This window comes from Ranitomeya variabilis, chromosome 5, assembly GCF_051348905.1.
Source record: "Ranitomeya variabilis isolate aRanVar5 chromosome 5, aRanVar5.hap1, whole genome shotgun sequence".
Lineage (NCBI taxonomy): Eukaryota > Metazoa > Chordata > Amphibia > Anura > Dendrobatidae > Ranitomeya > Ranitomeya variabilis.
Window position 1 is genome coordinate 40875129 of NC_135236.1, and position 14749 is coordinate 40889877.

The following is a 14749-nucleotide window of genomic DNA, read 5'->3' on the forward strand; positions in this document are numbered from 1 at the left end:
GGCGACTTTTGTGTTTCTACTTTTATGTGGCGAGGTTGGTGTATGTGTGGTGAAATGTGCACTGAGGGTGGTATATGTGTTCGAGCACGTGGTAGTGTGTGGCGCATTTTGTGTGTGTGTTCATATCCCCGTGGTGGTGTGATTATCCCATGTTGGGGCCCCACCTTAGCAACTGTACAGTATATACTCTTTGGTGCCATCGCTGTCATTCTTTAAGTCCCCCTTGTTCACATCTGGCAGCTGTTAATTTGCCTCCAACACTTTTCCTTTCATTTTTTCCCCATTATGTAGATAGGGGCAAAATTGTTTGGTGACTTGGAAAGCGCGGGGTTAAAATTTCACCTCACAATATAGCTTTGACGCTCTCAGGGTCCAGACGTGTGACTGTGCAAAATTTTGTGCCTGTAGCTGCGACGCCTCCAACACTTTTCCTTTCACTTTTTCCCCATTATGTAGATAGGGGCAAAATTGTTTGGTGAATTGGAAAGCGCGGGGTTAAAATTTCACCTCACAACATAGCCTATGACGCTCTCGGGGTCCAGACGTGTGACTGTGCAAAATTTTGTGGCTGTAGCTGCTACGGTTCAGATGCCAATCCCGGACATACATACATACATACATACATACACACACACACACATTCAGCTTTATATATTAGATATATATATATATATATATATATATATATATATATATATATATATATATATATATATATATATATATATATATATATATATATGTACATAGTGGGAGCTCGTGAAATCCTCCGGGTTTGCTGAAAAAAAACCATCTTGGGGTATAAATATGAATTCTATGCCCATATCTTATACCTCATATCTGAAATATGGACCCTGTAGATCAAAAATTAAGTTAAGCCTGAAGAAGACAGAAAGTGATCTTACTTGGAATAAATCTCTCAAGATATTCAAACCACTGACGTAGAGTTGAGTCTCCCACCATGTAGATGTCTTTTCCTTTCAAGCAGGTGAGAGCGTCTGAGGGCTGAGGAAAATGATGGTTCAAGCAAGATAGTGATGTCCATATATCAGCGTAATAGAACCCAGAGGGCTGCGGAGAGTCTTGACCACGTCAGCATACAGAGAGGTTGGAGGTGAGTCCTACAAGACAATTGGATGGTATGATGGATGGACTGTGGCATCTTCTACACAGAGTACTCCAAATGAATGTCTATCTATATTGGGATGTGTGAAAGCTCTGTACAGTGGCATGTAAAAGTTTGGGTACTCGTCAAAATTACATTTATTGTGAGGAATTAAGCAAGTTGAAGATTAAATCATCTCTAACGGATAGATTTCTTCCACATTTTAGGCAAAATATATATACCGTATATACTCGAGTATTAGCCGACCCAAGTATAAGCCGAGACCCCTAATTTTGACTCAAAACTTATTGACTCGAGTATAAGCCTAGGGTGGGAAATGCAGCAGCTACTGGTAAATTTCAAATATAAAAATAGATACCAATAAAAGTAAAATTAATTGAGACATCAGTAGGTTAAGTGTTTTTGAATATCCATATTGAATCAGGAGCCCCATATAATGCTCCATACAGTTCATGATGGGCCCCATAAGATGCTCCATATTAAAATATGCCCCATATAATGCTGCATAAAAGGTTAATGATGGCCCCTTAAGATGCTCCATAGAATATTATGCCCCATATAATGCTGCACAAAGGTTGATGGCCCCATAAGATGCTCCATAGAATACTATGCCCCATATAATTCTGCACAAAGGTGATGGCCCCATAAGATGCTCAATAGAATAATATGCCCCATATGCTGCTCCATAAAGGTTCATGGCCCCATAAGATGCTCCATAGAATATTATGCCACATATAATGCTGCAAAAAGGTTGATGGCCCCATAAGATGCTCCATGGAATAATATGCTTTGAATGCAGCTGCGATTGGAAAAAAAATGACACACTCACCTTTCGTCGCTGGGTGCCGAGTGCTGGGAGCCTGAGCAGGCGGGGACATCAGCGAGCTATGGGGGCCAGGTGCCGGAGTCGCTGCTGGCTTAGGACACTGGCACTTGCGATATTCACCTGTCCCCGTTCCACCGCCGCGTGCCGCTGTGTCTTCCGGGTCTCTGCAGTGACTGTTCAGGCAAGGGGCGCGCACTAACCATGTCATCGCACCCTCTGACCTGAACGTCATCAGCCAGAGGATGCAGAAGACAGAGCACGGCGGCGGAACGGGGACAGGTGAATATCGCATGGCTCACCCTCCCCAGTCATACTCACCCCATCATGGCGGGGTCTCTGTGCATGGCCCTGCTTCACCGATGGTCCCCGGTGCATGACGGCAGCTGGTTCCTGTGTTCAGCAGTCACATGGTACCGCTCATTAAAGTAATGAATATGCGCTCCGCCTATGGGAGTGGAGTCGCGTCCATATTCATTACTTTAATGAGCGGTACCATGCGACCGCTGAACACAGGAAGAGCTGCCGGCACCGGAGACCATTGGAGAAGCAGGAAAGTGCAGAGAGCACACCGGTAGCAGGTGAGTATGATGTGACAACCGCCACTCCTGCCACTCCCCCTCCCCCGCTGACCCCTGGGACAATGACTCGAGTATAAACCAAGAAGGACACTTTTAGCCTAAAAAAATGGGCTGAAAATCTCGGCTTATACTCGAGTATATATGGTGTATTTTAATCTTTTACATTTTAAAAATTACAAAAAGGAAAATAGGCTGATGCAAAAATTTGGGCACCATGCATGGTTAGTACTTTGTAGCACAATCTTTTGAAAGTATCACAGTTTGCAAATGCTTTTGGAAGCCAGACAAGAGTCTTTCAATTCTTCTTTGAGGGATTTTCATCCATTCTTCCTTGGAGAATTCCTCCAGTTCGGTGAGATTCCTAGGTCATCTTGCATTCTCTGCCACAAATTTTGAATGATGTTCAGAACAGGGGACTGTGAGGACCATTGCAAAAACCTTTAGCTTGCACCTTTTGAGGTAGTCTATTGTGGATTTTGAACTGTGTTTAAGATCATTATCCATTTGTAGAAGTCATCCTCTTTTCAACTTCAGCTTTTTTTTTATAGATGGTGTTATGTTTGCTTCAAGAATTTGTTAAAATTTTATTGAATCCGTTCTTCCCTTTACCTGTGAAATGTTCCCTGTGCTGGTCAGGAGGTAGAGCAGGTGGAGAGTTACAAATATTTGGGGGTCCATTTGGATAGCAAACTGGACTGGAGATGCCACTCAGAGACTGTCTACAAGAAGCGGATGAGCAGATTGTATTTCCTAAGGAAACTGAGGTCTTTTAATGTGTGCAGCAAAATGTTAGAAATGTTCTACCAGTCTGTGGTGGCAAGTGCCATCTTTTCTGCAATCATATGCTGGGGTAATAGTGTGCGGGCCTCTGATGCTAATAAGCTGAATAAGATTATCAAAAAGGCAAGTTCTGCTGTTGGCTGCAATCTGGACTCTCTTGAGGAGGTAGTGGAGAGAAGAACTCTGAGAAAGTGTAGGGCAATTATGAACAATAATGCACATCCACTATATGAGCTATTCATGAGACAGAAGAGCACCTTCAGTAACCGGCTAATACTTCTGAGGTGTAAGAAGGAAAAATTTAGGAAATCGTTTGTGCCAACTGCCATGTGGATGGACAACAATAACATTAGGGTTAAATCATCAAGGTTAATGTTTACTTTATTTCTCTACATTTCAGTTCACTCGTTGTGTATGTCCTATTCTAATGTATAATGTATAATGTTCTTCTGTCATCTCCACTGTCATGTCAATTAAGTAATTCATTTTATGATTTTTATGAATTAAGTTGTTCTGCTGTGATACCATAATTTCCCACGGGATCGATAAAGTGTATCGTATCGTATCGTATCGTATCGTATTGGCTGCATCTGTTATGGATCTGCAACACAGGACTAAGAAGGAAAAAGAAACAAGAAACAAACAGCCATAGAGGTCCAATAAAAAATAATTTTATTAATGCAAATAGTTAAAACCACCAGACAAAAAAGGCAGTATGGCACAGGGAAAGAGGGCACACATGTAAACTCGGCCAAGCAAAAACGGGGCCAAAACACCAACCAGATCACTTGCAAAGGTACGATATATTAAAGTAAATACCCATGTGATTAGAAACAATGCAATAGATCAGTGCCTAGACATGGGGGCATTATAAATAACATTGCCGTGTAATTGTCATATCAGCATTTTTACGAACCTAACACCTGCAGGATCAGCAGATAGGAAGAGCGTCTGGACCCGACACCGACGCGCGTTTCGGAGCAAACTGCTCCTTCATCAACCCCCTATATTTTTCTTTTTTGTATTTTAACTGTTTTTATTTGTTTGGCCTTGTGTACTTACCTCTAGGTGCCGTTTGCTAACCGAAACCTTTTCCACTGCTCTCTTTAGTTATGACGTCCACTTACAAATGTATCACCTGTTGATGAATCCCATGAAATCCATGGCAGTCTTTTGATGATATGATGTCCTTCCTTCGGATTGGACTTTTTTGAAATATTGGCGAAGATCCGCACCTTTTATGAACTTATTGATTTAATCCCAGACATGTGGGGACCTAAACTTCATCCAACTTGGATCTTGAATTTTGCAACAAGATACGGATATCCCAGGACTGTTACGTCTAGCACCTTATTATTATTATTATATATGTATCTTATGTGGTGCAGTGACCAATGTTACAGCCAGGGGGCGCTGCGTGTGCGCTTCAAGATGCGCTTGGAGGCATAATGGTGATGAGAGAAAGTCCAGCAGGATTATAAATGGCCGGTATGTGTGTCGCAGAGGAGGTCACTCTGCGCTGTCAGTCTGAAGTTAATTTGGTGTGCTGGGACCTGTAGTCCCACGTGTGATTGTGTAGTTCTAATGGGAGATTGGCAGGGCTAGTTATGAGAGATGGGAGGGTCAAACTAGCCACACACACCCACACTCCCACCCAGGGGAGTGGTTACAGGTATGTAATGTGACCAGGGTGTGGGTCACATTGTTCCTGGGTATGGATCCGTTTGGTTCCTGTGCAAGGTCCTGGACGGTCGGTGTTGGAAGCTCCTGTGAGTGGAGTCTTCCTGGAAGCACCTGAGACCGTGGACGAGGTGTTGGATTGTCCTGGTATGGACTGGAGTCCTGCAAGCACCTGATAAGAGTGTGAGTCCTGGAATGGTCAGGGTGTTGGATTTTCCTGGGTTGGACTGGAGTTCTGCAAGCACCTGGTAAGATCATGGACTGATGGCCTGTGTGTTGAAAGTGCCTGTGATTGGACTTCCTGAAAGCACATGGAGAGGCTGCATCTACAGAGCCTGTGACGGCTTCTGTATTGGGGAGGCTACAGTTCCTACTGTGGGTCTGGACTATCCGAGGTGCCCTGGTCACAAGGACGGTGATCCCAGTGAGGCAGCTTTCCCCTGTGAACCAGCACTGGCAGGAGTCAGTGTATGGAGCCGGAGCTCCTGTAAGGTAACTCCAGGTAACAAGGGGTTACGGGCAGACACGGATCTGCCATTGGAACAGACTATCGATGGTTAATGTGTTCCGTTGATGTAAATAATGAACTGTTTGTGTTATGGTTTATGACGCTTAATAAACCAGAATAGACTGTTTAAGTGAAGAAATCGTGCCTGAGTGCTTAAATCCCATGCCAAGCGAGTGTTCCCCAAGACACGTAGTGGGTGACACGCTACACTTATTTATTATATAAGCTGATGATACTATTTAAGGTATTCACTTTTTTACTGATTCAGTTTCACTTTGCACTTTAATGATTCTAATTGTGAGATATTGATGTCCTTTTTTGGAATAATTTCTATTTTCTATTTACTTGTAAAAATGGCCAATAATAATAGGTATGTGATATGTCTTGCTTCCCCTTTTTTGCCTTTTTCTTCCTTTTTTCCCTTTCTCCTTGTTATACCCCATGTATCTTTTACCCATAATATGGTTACTCAGCCACTTAGCTTTGATGCACTCTTTTATGCCCACTTTAAGGTTTTTTGGGCATATAGGTGACTGGCATTTTTCATCAATCCCAGTCACTCCCAGCTTTTATTGCCGTTTTCACTGCAAGTATATGTTTCCCATTTCATTCCTTTCTTTTCACTTTTTCTCCTTTTTACTTTTGAACACTTATTTATTCATCAGTTTCATTCACCACCATTTTTTAGATATTTGTCCTCATATCCCGTCAGGCTGGGGCAGTAATAGTTCATATCTACACTCCTCTTTCCCCCTTTTTTGCCTCTGCTCAGTTTCCTTATATGCTATGGCTTGCGGGCATATTTTAAATACACTATTTACTCCGTTCAGCCTCCTGACATCTCCGCAGTTGTGCTGGTTTTGACATCCTCCTTTGACCACCGGAAGCGCTCTGCACGTGACCGCGGATTTCATCCTGGTTGGTTGATCCATCCCTACCTACAAACCCCTATTTCTCCTGATCCCTAACATTACTGACTCGTTTTGCATATTATGCCCTTTTAGTACCACTGGTGTAGTGCAGGCATCTGGGTTCTTTGCTGCTTTTCCTCCCCATCTATTTTGTAGGTAATTCACTTCCCCCTGTCTATTTTAAATATTTAATTGTTTATCCTGTTTATCTTGCTTTCAATAAAGTAATTTCTCTTTTAACATTATCTCTCCTTTTGTCACTTCCTTACTGGTATGGTATATATTCTCATATCAGTGTAGTGAGTATCAAAAAATAAAAAAGTTATAGCTCTGGGAAGAAGGGGAGCAAAAAATTAAAATGCAAAAACCAAAAATACCCCTGGTCGTTAAGGGGTTAACTGTTCAAAATAACAGTAATTTTGAACAGGGGAGCCCAAACTTTTACATTGCACTGCAAATGCCATGAAATAATCAACATTTTTACAATGGTTAATAGTAGTGTAAGGATACATGTTGGCTTCCTACATGACCCACAGTATTAAAGGGATACGCGTCTGCTTCCATAGTGGCCTATTATAGTAGATGGATACATATTTGCTTCCTCGGTGGCCCATAATAGTAGAAGGATACGTGTTTACTTCTTTAGTGGTCTGCGGTAGAGGAGGGTTTCATGTCTGCTTTAACAATGGTTTCTGGTAGTGGAGGAATTCATGTTTGCTTTCATAGTGGTCTATGGTAGTGGAGGGCTTCATGTCTGCTTCTTCAGTAGTCTATGGTAGTGGAAGGCTTTATGTCTGCTCCTTCGGTAGTCTATGGTACTGGAGGGCTTCATCTCTGCTTCTTCAGTAGGCTATGGTAGTTGAGGGCTTCATGTCTGCTTCTTCGGTAGTTATGGTAGTGGAGGGATTCATTTCTGCTTCTTCGGTAGTCTATGGTAGTGGAAGGCTTTATGTCTGCTCCTTCGGTAGTCTATGGTAGTGGAGGGCTTTATGTCTGCTCCTTCGGTAGTCTATGGTAGTGGAGGGCTTCATGTATGCTTCTTCTGTAGTCTATGGTAGTGGAGGGCTTCATATATGCTTCTTCTGTAGTCTATGGTAGTGGAGGGCTTCATATCTGCTTCTTCGGTAGTCTATGGTAGTGGAGGGCTTCATATATGCTTCTTCTGTAGTCTATGGTAGTGGAGGGCTTCATTTCTGCTTTTTCGGTAGTCTATGGTAGTGGAGGGCTTGATTTCTGCTTTTTCGGTAGTCTATGGTAGTGGAGGGCTTCATGTCTGCTTCTTCTATATTCGATGGTTGATGGTAGTGGAAGGATTCATGTTTTCTTCTTTGGTGGTCTATGAGAGTGGTTGGCTTCCTGCATGCTTCCTCAGTTGTCTACCATAGTGGAGGCCTTTATGCATACTTCTTTAATGGACTGCAGTAGCGGAGGACTTTATTCATGCTTTCGTGGTGGACTGTGGTAGTGGAGGGCTTTATGCAAGCTAACTTGTGCTCTAGGGTTGTGGAGAGGATAGCGCCTGCCTCTTTTCTGGTCTAAGGTGGGCTTCATGCATGTTTCCTTGGTAGTCTATGGTAGTGGAGTGCTTTATGCAAGCTTCCTTTGCAGACTGTAATAGTGTGACTTCATGCATGTGGATCGCCCCCAGAATAGGGCAATGGGGTACTCGGTACCGGGTCCTGCGATTCGGGGGGTATCACGGTGGCTGACCCGGTCCGTGGCCCTCAGGGGCGTCCAGTAAAAGAGTTTATGTATGGGCAAGGTGCAGTAAAGAACGAGGAGACAGATTTGCAGTCTTTTACCTTGTTTACTGAAGACTTCAGATGGTATCCTCAGCCCGGAGCACCAGATGACAGGGCAGGCAGAGTCCGGTCGGTCTGAAGGCAATTCCAGAGTCCCCCTATCCAGGTGGAAATCAGTAGCCTTCCTACTAGCGCCTGGGTGCTGTAGTACCTCCCTGCTGAGCTTCCCGGTAAGGTCCTCACAACTCTTATAGATGTTCTTAGTGGTATGTCTTCCTCTCTCTGTCCCCCAGATGGTATGGATAGGACAAACCCGTATGACTGATGGCCTGAGGCTTTTTGTAGGGACCCTAGAGACGCCCCAACCCCCACAGTTGCCACTGAGTCTTCTTAGGCATTAAGGTCGGGCAGCCAACTTGGAATTGACTGTCCTGCCGTGTTCTGGAGTAATGCATAGAGCCTATTACTCTCTCGGTGTTTCTGGCTACCGGCTTCTGCGCCTCAGAAAGGAGCAGCTTGTTCCTGGCTGATCTCCCTCTGATATTCCTCTCCTGTGCTCTGCTTTCCTGCACACTCTCTGCAGTATGTTCACCTTTTAGTGTCTTTTCCCAGGAGTTGCAGCACTTCGTGCCAGCAGAGCTCCTCTCCTTCTCTCTGCCTGACAGGAACTGAACTCCTTTCCCTCCAAATCAGGATGTAATTAGGGGAGTTCACCCTAAACAGTCTTAGAGCTCCCCCTTCTGGTCTGGAGTGTGAACATGTTGCATGTGTGTGCTACCTGAATGTGGTTGCTTTCATTGCCTTCAGACATGACATCACTTCTCCCCTGAAAGGATAATGACATCACTGCGACGAACAGGACACTGGGGCGCCGCACTTGCTTCCTTTGGTGGACTGTGGTAATGGAGGGCGTTATGTAAGCTTCCTTAGTGGACTGTGGTAGTGGAGGGCTTCATGCATGATTCTATGGTGGTCTTTAATAGAGAAAGATTTCATGCATGCTACCATGCTGGTCTAGGGTATTAGAAAGGTCAACACTTGCATAACTGGTTCACTAGGGTTATAGAGAGGATAGTGTCAGCTTCTTTTTGGTCTAAGGTGTTAAAGGGGTTAATGCCTACTTTCCCGAGAATCTAAGTTCGTGAATTGGTGAATTATTGCTTTACTAATGGTCTTATTACCGATCAATGCCTTCTCCCACATTTAATGGGACAGTGCCTTAAACAATGGCCTCCTGCTCCCCTAGATATGGCTTTGATTTTCAGGATGAATAAAATTCAGCAGGGAAAAAGGGAAAAGCACCAAAGCAGGAAACATTGCACAGCTTTATTAGATAGGGTGGAAACATTGCTTAGCAAATGTAGACTGACCATGTGGGGAAACACAGAAAATAGAGGGAGGAGGGGGATGCAGCTGCAACTTTTCCCTTAGCTTGTATTCTGTATCTACATAAACCTGCATGGATCTTACCCACTGAGCTGTTTCCAGTCGTGACATTGATCGGAGACACTGAGCCAGGGATAATTTTGTCAGTGACTGAGCTGGAAGGAGGCAATAGGGACAATAAGGTGAATGGACTTAATGACAATCTAAACCTCTAATTGCATGTTCATAAATCATGGAAATCAATTATGGATTTCATGAAAACTTGGGAACACCTTTATTCCCCCAATTGGTGAAATATTGACCAATCAAGTAATTTTGTTTTAGTTTGATTACATCACGGTTGCGATAACATAACTCACCTATGATGTCACAGATTGCTTTGTTTTACATAAGTGATAAATGTTAGATCTCTAAAGCAGGAACATCCGAGTTCAAGTTTAATGATCTTGAATGTTCATCTCCATTAAGGCCAACAATTTGCTACCACGTCACCGATTTGATGCCATGACATCATAGATGTGTTGATGTCACATGATGAAGCTGATACAGGTTTGTAGATGACCTCACTCACCCACTCAGTAGAGAGTCCTCCAGCTGGTTTGTCACTTTGTGGTATCCACCCATGGAGTGATAGACCCAGGAGTCACACGGCAGCTTCCGTGGTCGCACACACTGCCAGATGTTGCCTGTGGCGGGGTCCTTGTATGTGCAGACGTGTTTTCCTGACACCTCCAGGTTGCACTCCATTATCTCGCTGGTGCCATTTAGTTCAAAATAGCCATAAAAATAGACCTAAGAAGCAGAATTGTGGTCACATGACAACATTACATCTTATCCCAGAGGAGAAGATTCATTGCCACCATGTAGTGCGCTAAGCAGTGTTGATTGGACGTCTGGTACATAAGGCCATAGCAGGAGCTGTGAACAACAACTGATAGGTGGTGGAGGTGCTGGATATCAGACCACCACCTATCCTTGGGAGACGTTATCAATATCTAAGGCCAAGGAATCTCTTTAACAATAATATTCTGGCTAAAAAAGTCTCTAAGTATGAAGTGGGTAGGGTGCAAAAACTGTCCAAAAGAAAAAAAAACTGTCATTGTTGCCTCTAGTACCGTGTGGTAGATCGACTCACTAGGGTGATTAAACAGGTAGTCACAGGAACACTTTCTGTTTAAGACTTCTGCTGGTTTATTAAAAATGTACTGCATAAACCAGTAAAAAATTAGGTAAACAAACACGTCCCTTTTGGCATAATCGGAAAAACAAAAATAGCCCACAGTAAACTCTGTGTGGCTGCCGGGTTTGCCACCACAAGGAAACAAAAACAAGGTTCTGTTCTCTGTACCACAAGCAAAGCTCTGGAGAGCTCATCTCCAGACACACTGAACACTGAATGAGTCCAAATGGTTCCACAATTACCTCCTGGACAACATTATGGGGTGGAGATATAGTGAACAGCCTCCCACCCACTCTTCAGATGTTCACAAAAACCCAGCCCTTAATATGGCTGATTAACCCCTCTCAGCACTTGGTAAGCTGGAGCATGGTTCCAGATTCATATCACTGAGGCTATCATCCTGAGCAACACATATCTCCCCTCCAGTATTTTACCAGTGACCTTCTCACATATTCCTCCCTCTGCCCAAAGCCGGGAGTTTTGGCACCTTCAGCCACGAAACAGGGAAATTAATTATATATGGTTGGATATAAATATATTCATCGTCTTCCACATTTTTGTATACCATGTAATCAAAATACATGTAGTTTATTATTATTAATTATTTTCTTATACTTATGACATAGTCTATTTTTATATCATTTATTAAGGAAAATGATTGTTATTATTATATAATTACTGATGGTGATGCTAGTGATGGTTAGAATTTTGTCCCTATAATTAATTTTTATGAATTTTATTTACCTATAATTCACGTGTTTATATAATACATAACTTTACAAATATATGTTTCACCACACATAGCTGTAATATATCTTGATGCAGTCTTTCATATTCACCATTATTTTTATCCCCCATCCCCCCCCCCATCTTTACTGGATATTGCATTGCTTTTTCACATGAATATATCATTTTTTTTACACACCTTCATCTTATTTTTATTGTGTTTACTTTATTTGACTCCTATTTCTATCCTTTATTATACTTTGCTATGCTTACCTTATTTTTTCACATATAATCATGGGTACACTGTCTTCTCTTAGTCATCTTTTCCTGCGTCACATACATACTTATTCACATCGTATATTCTCTTAATATTTCACTCCACATTATGCATGCATATATTCACTTCCATCCATACATGGTTGCGGGCTTATATCGCATCATTCTCTGCATTGCATTTACAGATGTGGGACCATCACACATGACTATAGGACCTTCTGTCATGTGACTAATGACATAATCTGTTCCCATGGTTGCCGGCTTGGTAGTACGCTTGCCTGTACTGTGTTCTGCGCTTCTCCGCCCTCCGCTTCTTAAGTCTGTCCTCCTCACCGCGTCACGTGATCATGGCGTTGTGGGTCATGTGGGACTGGTGGGTGTGACTATTGGCTTTTTCCCTCTTCTTAAACTCCCCTCTCTGTTGATGGCACCACCCCCTGGACCAACCGCTCTTTGACTTCTCAATAATGCCCAGGATCAACATTCTCCTCAACTACTTTAAAATCACCTCGCAGGAGGCTTCGGGAAATGAATATGCCTTTAGATTTACGCACACACATAAGGATTTTGTACTCGACGAGCTGCATACATCCTGGCAACTCTAAAAACAAGTCTCTGTTCGGCTGAAGCAGTTCTCGGCACTGTTGTTCCAGGGCCGGTGACAGTGTCTCTGCCACTGTGATAGCCTCAAAACTAGCTTCAAGATTGGTCCCCAGGCATGTGGCTTCTGCTGGTTCCCTGTCTCACCACGACTTAAGCAGGTTGACTTGGTACACCTAATACAGTTTTCTTCTCCTTGGCTGGTGGAACTTGTAGTTGACGACATCCAGCTTTTCAATCACTTCGTATGGCCCTTGCCACTTGGTCAGAAATTTACTTTCGACAGAAAGAATTAGTACTAACACCTGATCTCTAGCTCTAAAATGTCTCAGCATCGCCGACCAATTGTAGACTCTTGCCTGGGACTCTTGTGCCTGAAGGAGGATCACCTTCGCAATCCTTGACTGCATCTGGACCACATGCTCAATGATGCTCTGGTGGGGTATAACCTCCTTTGCAATATCCAGAAATCCACGAGGGTGACACCCGTGTAACAGCTCGAATGAACAAAACACCATAGAGGCCTGTGAGACTTCTATAATGGAAAACAGCAGATACGGGAGTAGACAATCCCAGTGTAGGCCACCCTTTTCCACGACCTTCTTAAACATTGACTTCAAGGGTTTCTTGAACCTCTCCACTAGCCTGTCCATCTGTAGATGGTACACCAATGTCCCGAGTTGCATAACATAGAGGGCCTTACACAACTCCCTCACTGCTTTAGAGATGAAAGGAGTTCCTTGGTCCTTAACCCCTTTACCCCCAAGGGTGGTTTGCACGTTAATGACCAGGCCAATTTTTACAATTCTGACCACTGTCCCTTTATGAGGTTATAACTCTGGAACACTTCAACGGATCCCAGTGATTCTGACATTATTTTCTCGTGACATATTGTACTTCATGATAGTGGTAAAAAAAATTTGATATTACCTGCGTTTATTTGTGAAAAAAACTGAAATTTGGCGAAAATTTTGAAAATTTCGCAATTTTCCAACTTTGAATTTTTATGCAATTAAATCACAGAGATATGTCCCACAAAATACTTAATAGGTAACATTTCCCACATGTCTACTTTACATCAGCACAATTTTGGAACCAACATTTTTTTTTGTTAGGGAGTTATAAGGGTTAAAAGTTGACCAGCAATTTCTCATTTTTACAACACCATTTTTTTTAGGGACCACATCTCATTTGAAGTCATTTTGAGGGGTCTATATGATAGAAAATAACCAAGTGTGACACCATTCTAAAAACTGCACCCCTCAAGGTGCTCAAAACCACATTCAAGAAGTTTATTAACCCTTCAGGTGTTTTCACAGGAATTTTTGGAATGTTTAAATAAAAATGAACTTTTAACTTTTTTTCACAAAAATTTACTTCAGAAGGATCAACTAGTCCCAGCATTGCAAAGCACTGTACGAAAAAGACAATCAAGTGGGATGTAACAGCAATAATAGTAAATGTAATACTACATACACTCACCGGCCACTTTATTAGGTACACCATGCTAGTAACGGGTTGGACCCCCTTTTGCCTTCAGAACTGCCTCAATTCTTCGTGGCATAGATTCAACAAGGTGCTGGAAGCATTCCTCAGAGATTTTGGTCCATATTGACATGATGGCATCACACAGTTGCCGCAGATTTGTCGGCTGCACATCCCAAAGATGCTCCATACAAGGCAGGATGGATCCATGCTTTCATGTTGTTTACGCCAAATTCTGACCCTACCATCCGAATGTCGCAGCAGAAATCGAGACTCATCAGACCAAGCAACGTTTTTCCAATCTTCTACTGTCCAATTTCGATGAGCTTGTACAAATTGTAGCCTCAGTTTCCTGTTCTTAGCTGAAAGGAGTGGTACCCGGTGTGGTCTTCTGCTGCTGTAGCCCATCTGCCTCAAAGTTCGACGCACTGTGCGTTCAGAGATGCTCTTAGGCCTACCTTGGTTGTAACGGGTGGCGATTTGAGTCACTGTTGCCTTTCTATCAGCTCGAACCAGTCTGCCCATTCTCCTCTGACCTCTGGCATCAACAAGGCATTTCCGCCCACAGAACTGCCGCTCACTGGATTTTTTTTCTTTTTCGGACCATTCTCTGTAAACCCTAGAGATGGTTGTGCGTGAAAATCCCAGTAGATCAGCAGTTTCTGAAATACTCAGACCAGCCCTTCTGGCACCAACAACCATGCCACGTTCAAAGGCACTCAAATCACCTTTCTTCCCCATACTGATGCTCGGTTTGAACTGCAGGAGATTGTCTTGACCATGTCTACATGCCTAAATGCACTGAGTTGCCGCCATGTGATTGGCTGATTAGAAATTAAGTGTTAACAAGAAGTTGGACAGGTGTACCTAATAAAGTGGCCAGTGAGTGTATATGTTATGTGCAGTTAGTATGTATAAACAGTACATCCAAGGTAAGACAGATAT

The 14749-nt window shown here is 43.1% G+C and overlaps 1 pseudogene across 1 annotated transcript in view; it reads right to left on the bottom strand.

Annotated features, from left to right (window-relative positions):
* Positions 1 to 14749, bottom strand: part of LOC143774274 (NXPE family member 3-like) — a 41559-nt pseudogene that overhangs the window by 17392 nt on the left and 9418 nt on the right. The window contains exons 3-5 of the transcript XR_013215505.1: positions 10109 to 10329; positions 9622 to 9692; positions 906 to 1121 (exon numbers count right to left, since the gene is read on the bottom strand). The product of XR_013215505.1 is annotated as an NXPE family member 3-like (transcript). The remainder of the gene's footprint in view (positions 1 to 905; positions 1122 to 9621; positions 9693 to 10108; positions 10330 to 14749) is intronic.